This window comes from Polyodon spathula, chromosome 51, assembly GCF_017654505.1.
Source record: "Polyodon spathula isolate WHYD16114869_AA chromosome 51, ASM1765450v1, whole genome shotgun sequence".
NCBI classification, from domain to species: Eukaryota; Metazoa; Chordata; class Actinopteri; order Acipenseriformes; family Polyodontidae; genus Polyodon; species Polyodon spathula.
This window is the reverse complement of record NC_054584.1, coordinates 290,082-297,581: the sequence shown is the minus strand read 5'-3', so window position 1 is coordinate 297,581 and position 7,500 is coordinate 290,082. Positions and strand designations below refer to the sequence as shown.

Genomic DNA, 7,500 nt, shown 5'->3' with positions numbered 1-7,500 from the left:
CCGCAGAGCGCTCCGGCGGTACAGGAGAGAGAGCTCCGCTCCCCGCGCCGCAGAGCGCTCCGGCGGTACTGGAGAGAGAGCTCCGCTCCCCGCGCCGCAGAGCGCTCCGGCGGTACAGGAGAGAGAGCTCCGCTCCCCACGCCGCAGAGCGCTCCGGCGGTACAGGAGAGAGAGCTCCGCTCCCCGCGCCGCAGAGCGCTCCGGCGGTACAGGAGAGAGAGCTCCGCTCCCCGCGCCGCAGAGCGCTCCGGCGGTACAGGAGAGAGAGCTCCGCTCCCCGCGCCGCAGAGCGCTCCGGCGGTACAGGAGAGAGAGCTCCGCTCCCCGCGCCGCAGAGCACTCCGGCGGTACAGCGCTCCGGCGGTACAGGAGAGAGAGCTCCGCTCCCCGCGCCGCAGAGCGCTCCGGCGGTACAGGAGAGAGAACTCGAGTCAGCACTGAAACATTGTTTAGGCTACAGAAGAGGTTGGAAATGACATTTCAAACAGATTAGGAATCCTTTGTTTTCGTAATTTAAAAAAAAAGACTCAGTCATATCTTTATCTTTCTAGATCTATTTATATAGATTTATATATAAATAAAACCCACAATCCTTTTTCTTTCTTTACTTGCCAATACCACACCCCCAGCCCAGGCGGGGTCCAATCATATCTCGAGACGCCAGCGTCGCTATGACGTTACCTAGACAACCATTAGCTGTCACGGGAGACATAGCCCCGCCCCTTGTAAGTTGCATCCCGTTGGTGGCCGTGCAGAATGAAGCGATAATGAAGCAGTGGGATGAGCGTGATGTCACGGGGCTGCATGACATCGTGGAGTGGCGTGTTGGGTGTGACGTGCATCTTCTTGCTCGTGATATTTTTAGTTGTTTCCGTAAAATTGACATTTATTATTATTATTATTATTATTATTATTATTCTAGTGATCGTCACAACAAAACCTGTTTTGGGGGGGCCACACTCGGGGGGGGGTCGAACAACAGTCTAAAAGAAAAAAAAGTCCTTACACTGAAACTATCATCATAATCGATAATATAGATCTAGTGCACAAACAAAACTCTCGGGGGGGAGGCACTGTCACTCGGAGAGTAGGGTTAGTGAAAGAGTAAGGAGTAGGAAAGAGGGAGAGAGGGTGGGAGAGAGAGAGAGAAGAGAGGAGGAGAAGGATAGATTTACCTCTACCCCTCTCCTCTCTCCCTCTCTCCTTTCTCTCTCTTTCTCTCTCTCCTCTTCTCTCTCCTCTCTCTCTCTTTCTCTCCCCCCCTCCCCCTCCTCTCCTCTCTCTCCTCTCTCTCTCTCTCTCTCTCTCTCTCTCTCTCCCCCTCGCTCTCTCTCCTCTCTCTCTCTCTCTCCTCTCTCTCTCTCTCCTCTCTCTTCTCTATCTCTCCTCTCTCTCTCGCCTCTCTCTCTCTCTCTCTCTCTCTCTCTCTCTCTCTCTCCCCCTCTCCTCTCTCTCCCCTCTCCTCTCTCTCTCTCTCTCTCTCTCTGTGTTTGTCTCTAGTGGGGTGCCTGTGACTCTGTGTTTGACCGCCAGCACACTCTACTGTTTGTGTCGACACCGGGAATCTGAAGCTGCAGTGCATTATGGGGAGAGCAATCCCAATTGACCAAATTATCCTGATTATTATCCTATGTGAGTCAATGAGTCAGCCTGCCCTGGACTGGAGGGAGCCCCCTTTCTCTTAGGGGGGTGAGGGAGGGAGCAGTGCAGTCTCTGTGGTCAAGCCTGCCCTGTATTATTGTGACTGTGATTGGTTTTGAAGCGTCCAGCCCTGTAATGCACTGTGGCCCCAGCATTGCTCTTGATTGGGCCCAGTCGGGGGTCTTGTTGTATTTGTTTCCTTTCTGTATGCAAAGCGCCTTGTGAACTCCGGTCAATAACAAACCAAAAGGAAGCCTTTCACAGCAACGCGTTCCCCACTGGGCGTTTCATCCAGTACGACAATCCATTCAATTTCAAATCAGAAACAGAAAGCAAGAAGCGAAAATCGAACTCCTGACAGGAGAGCTCTGGTTGGTCAGAAACCTGTCACATGACTCTTGCCTCCAGCCAACCACACCGATCCAGTGTCTCGGCCAGTTTCAAAAACACTATACACAGGCTGGAATATAATAGAGACAAATCAATAAATCAATAAAGAAGGCGGCTTCCCTCTCTTCAAGCCATCTGAGTTCTCAAACTTTTACCCAGAACCTGTTCTCCCTGCTTAGATAACTTTGTGACTTTAAATACTTCTTAATTAGTCATTTAGCAGACTGGCTGGTCCTGCAGCTACACTAAAGGGGGCTTGATACCAGGAGGTTCAAATCCCGGCTCAGCCACTGACTCCCTGTGCACTAGGTGGGGCTGGCGCGCATTCACAGAAAGACGCTGGCTGATCCAGTGTGGGTTGAAAATGTCTATGGCAGGGATCTCGTGAACTCAGAGTCACCTGAACACACTTCAAAGGGAATTTCAGTTAAAAAAGCAAACTCTGAATTAAAAAAATCAGAAATCAAAGAAAATCAACGAAAATCCGAAGCTCTTTGTGAAGGAAGCCAATCACAAAGCAGGCTGGCTGTCTGTGATGGGTTTCTGATTGGCTGATCAACGCTTTCTGTTATGGGTCTTACGGTTTGGGTTGGGGGGGGGGGGGGGGGGGGGGGGGGGGTGGGGGGGGGGGGGGTTCGGTAAAGACCCATAATAAGAAATAATATATATATATAGTATATATATCTATATAATAGTATCACTATATATATTCTTTTCAATGACCCTTAAAGTTGGAATTTGTCAGGCAAACAGTATATATATATATAATATATATTATATATATATATATATATATATATATATATATATATATATAGATAGAGAGGAGAGAGAGAGAGAGAGAGAGAGAGAGAGAGAGAGAGAGAGAGAGAGAGAGAGGAGAGAGAGAGAGAGAGAGAGAGAGAGAGAGAGAGAGAGAATATTTCTTTATTTCAGTTTTCTCTGTTCCCTTGTGCAATGAACACACACCAGCTCACAAACTCACAGCCCCAGCGCCAGCACCACGGGGGCTGAAGGACTCTCTCCCTGGACCCCTCTTTTAAAACACTTTGCTTGTTTGTTTTTTTATGTGCGAAATATATTTTTAAACAGGCTGTCCCACTTCTGCAGGAACTTTGTTGGCCTTGTTTGCACTGTAAACACAGAGAGAGAGAGGGATGGAGAGAGAGATGCACACGCAGGCACAAGATCACTGCAAAATGTTTGTGTTTGAAATATACACACACATACAAACCCACCCACTCTCTCACATACACACAGACAACAGGTCTGGGAATCAGACTCCCGCTGCACAGCAGTGTGATCCAGTCCTGCTTTCACTAGGAGTTTAATAATGAGACTCCTGCTGCACAGCAGTGTGATCCAGTCCTGCTTTCACTAGGAGTTTAATAATGAGACTCCCGCTGCACAGCAGTGTGATCCAGTCCTGCTTTCACTAGGAGTTTAATAATCAGACACACCTGAGCTTGTTGCCTAGACACACTGGGGCTGATCAAGCTGCTAGTGAAACCTGGACTGGGTGACACTGCTGTGCAATAGGAGTCTGATTCCCATGGTCAGACTTGTTAGACACCATTATTACACACACACACACACACACACACACACACACACTCGGGGAAAGGACAAAACTGGAATAATAATAATAATAATAATAATAATAATAATAATAATAATAATAATAATAATAATAATAATAAAATAAACTCAAAGTTGTGGATTTCAAAGAAACTGTTATAAGGTTGAGTCTCCCTCCCTCTCCCTCTCTCTGTCCCTCTCCCCCTCTCCCTAATCCTCTCCCTCTGTCCCTTTCCCTCTCCCTCTGTCCCTCTCCCCCTTTCCCTCTCCCTCTCTCCCTAACCCTCTCCCGCTGTCCCTTTCCCTCTCCCTCTGTCCCGCTCCCTCTCTGCCTAACCCTCTACCTCTCTCTCTCCCTCTCCCCTTCCCTCTCTCTCCCTCTCTCTTTATATATTTCCTGTATATTTCTCCCCTCTCTGGTTCAGTTGAACCCAGGTTTGGTTTGTTGAGCTGAATGGTGATTGGGTGCCTTGATGGTCACATGACACAATGCCTTGTGCTGACGTTGCAGCTACCTCCCCCCCCCCCCCCCCCCAGGAATTCTGGGTAACTCCATAATGAGAGACACCTAACTTCCTGTTTGCCCAAACACCCAAACACTGCCTTGAGTTCTGACTGTAATCAAACAAATTAAACTTCACTGCACTGCACTGAGCTGGACTGCGCTGCGCTGAGCTGGACTGCACTGCGCTGAGCTGGACTGCGCTGCGCTGAGCTGGACTGCGCTGCGCTGAGCTGGACTGCGCTGCTCTGAGCTGGACTGCGCTGCTCTGAGCTGGACTGCGCTGCGCTGAGCTGGACTGCGCTGCTCTGAGCTGGACTGCGCTGCGCTGAGCTGGACTGCGCTGCTCTGAGCTGGACTGCGCTGCTCTGAGCTGCTCTGAGCTGGACTGCGCTGCGCTGAGCTGGACTGCGCTGCTCTGAGCTGGACTGCGCTGCTCTGAGCTGGACTGCGCTGCTCTGAGCTGGACTGCACTGCGCTGCACTGTACCTCCTCTCAGGGAGTCGGGTATACTCCCCTCTGCTGGCCCCTAGTGGCCAGTGTTAGGGGGTTCTGTTAATTCTGCAATCCTGCGCAGGGAGAGTCCGCATTCAATAGAGGGGACGACCCCCCCCCCCCCTGCGGGCAGGGGGTGACAGATGGGACACCTGACAGACCCCCCCCCCCGGGGCTCCCAGCTCGACCTGACGCGTGACCTGTGACCTGTGGACTGTCTGGGGGGGGGGGGCGTAAGTGACCTGTGGACTGTCTGGGGGGGGGGGGCGTACGTGACCTGTGGACTGTCTGGTGACCTGGGGGGGGGGGGGGGCGTAAGTGACCTGTGGACTGGAGCTTGGGGGGGGGGGCGTCAGACGGGGGGGGGAAGACTTTACATTTGGTTTTTAATAACATCCGCCCTCGAAGAGTTACCCAGAATTCTTTGCAAGTCCTGCTAGACGATCTGCATGATGAATTTGCTCGCTTGTAAAAAAAAGTTTCATAATAAAATAAAATACCGAATAATATATACAGTGTGTGTGTGTGTGTGTGTGTGTGTGTGTGTGTGTGTGTGTGTGTGTGTGTGTGTGTGTGTGTGTGTGTGTGTGTGTGTGTGTGTGTGTGTGTGTGTGTGTGTGTGTGTGTGTGTGGTGTGTGTGTGTGTGTGTGTGTGTGTGTGTGTGTGTGTGTGTGTGAGTGTGTGTGTGTGTGTGTGTGTGTGTGTGTGTGTGTGTGTGTGTGTGTGTGTGTGTGTGTGTGTGTGTGTGTGTGTGTGTGTGTGTGTGTGTGTGTGTGTGTGTGTGTGTGTGTGTGTGTGTGTGTGTGTGTGTGTGTGTGTGTGTGTGTGTGTGTGTGTGTGTGTGGTGTGTGTGTGTGTGTGTGTGTGTGTGTGTGTGTGTGTGTGTGAGTGTGTGTGTGTGTGTGTGTGTGTGTGTGTGTGTGTGTGTGTGAGAGAGGGGTCCCCTGTGTGTGTGTGTGTGTGTGTGTGTGTGAGTGTGTGTGTTGTGTGTGTGTGTGTGTGTGTGTGTGTGTGTGTGTGTGTGTGTGTGTGTGTGTGTGTGTGTGTGTGTGTGTGTGTGTGTGTGTGTGTGTGTGTGTGTGTGTGTGTGTGTGTGTGTGTGTGTGTGTGTGTGTGTGTGTGTGTGTGTGTGTGTGTGTGTGTGTGTGTGTGTGTGTGTGTGTGTGTGTGTGTGTGTGTGTGTGTGTGTGTGTGTGTGTGTGTGTGAGTGTGTGTGTGTGTGTGTGTGTGTGTGTGTGTGTGTGTGTGTGTGTGTGTGTGTGTGTGTGTGAGTGTGTGTGTGTGTGTGTGTGTGTGTGTGTGTGTGTGTGTGTGTGTGAGAGAGGGGTCCCCTGTGTGTGTGTGTGTGTGTGTGTGTGTGTGTGTGTGTGTGTGTGTGTGTGTGTGAGTGAGTGTGTGTGTGTGTGTGTGTGTGTGGTGTGTGTGTGTGTGTGTGTGTGTGTGAGTGAGGGGTGTGTGTGTGTGTGTGTGTGTGTGTGTGTGTGTGTGTGAGAGAGGGTGTCCCCTGTGTGTGTGTGTGTGGTGTGTGTGTGTGTGTGTGTGTGTGGTGTGTGTGTGTGTGTGTGTGTGTGTGTGTGTGTGTGTGTGTGTGTGTGTGTGTGTGTGTGTGTGTGTGTGTGTGTGTGTGTGTGTGTGTGTGTGTGTGAGTGTGTGTGTGTGTGTGTGTGTGTGTGTGTGTGTGTGTGTGTGTGTGTGTGTGTGTGTGTGTGTGTGTGTGTGTGTGTGTGTGTGTGTGTGTGTGTGTGTGTGTGTGTGTGTCTGTGATGTGACCATATCTCTATGTATATATACATACATGTCTATATTATTATTAGATATAAGCATATACACACACATAGTAGCTAAATCATCGACCAAACACGTATACATAAATACATTTGTGTGGTGTGTTTCACAACATATGTATAAAATAAATACATATATAAATTCATATAAATATAATATAAATTCATATATAAATATATCTAATATATATAAATCTACATATAAATTCATATAAATACATTTAATATTATATATATTTATATGTATATATTTAAGTATATATTAATTTATCGACTCGAGTCCTTTGTTTGCTGTTTGTCTGATTGTTCTTTTTTCTTTCTTTTTTGTTCTAGGGGGTTTTTTTTTTCGGAGGCTGATAAACGACAGATTGAGGAAATATTCTCCTTTCAACCTCAACCGCACCCCCGCACCCCCGCGCACCCACACACACACACACACACACACACACACACACACACACACACACACACACACACACACCACACCACACACACACACACACACACACACACCACACACACCCACCCGCACATCCCCCTGCACACACACACACACACAACCCACACCCCACACACACACACACACACACACCCCCGCACACACACACACACACACACACGGTCACACCCACCGCACACACACACACACCCCCCGCACCCGTCACGCCCCACCCCCCGGCCTGTGTGTGATCCACGTGTGTGTTGGGTGCCGGGTGTGTGTGTGTCGGGGGTCGTGGGTCGTGGTGAGTGTGTGGTGTGGTGGTGCGTGTGTGGGGGACGTTGGGCCCTGCACACACACACATTCACACACACACACACCGTGTGGGGTCGTGTGTGTGGGGGCACACACACCCACACCCCCACCCACACACACACACACACACACCCCCTGCACACACACACACCCCCGCACCCACACACACACACACCCTCTGCACACCCCCTAGCACACCCCCCCGCACACGCAGTCAAAGTGCACGGACAGTCCTGTTGTTTGTCTCGGAGAAGCAGGTTGGGAGTGGCGCTGTGTTTTTCACACGTCGTGTCGAGGCCAGGGCGAGGGTGTAGTGGCAGCGTGTCTCCAGCAGATGGAGACCTTGTCTCAGCAG

The 7,500-nt window shown here is 50.4% G+C and overlaps 1 protein-coding gene across 1 annotated transcript in view; it reads left to right on the top strand.

Annotated features, from left to right (window-relative positions):
• celf3a (cugbp, Elav-like family member 3a) overlaps window positions 1-6,858 on the top strand; it is a 38,553-nt gene extending 31,695 nt beyond the window's left edge. Inside the window, exon 13 of the mRNA XM_041238904.1 lies at window positions 6,725-6,858. The gene's annotated coding sequence lies outside the window, so the exon portion shown is untranslated. The remainder of the gene's footprint in view (window positions 1-6,724) is intronic.
• Window positions 6,859-7,500: the final 642 nt, after the last annotated feature.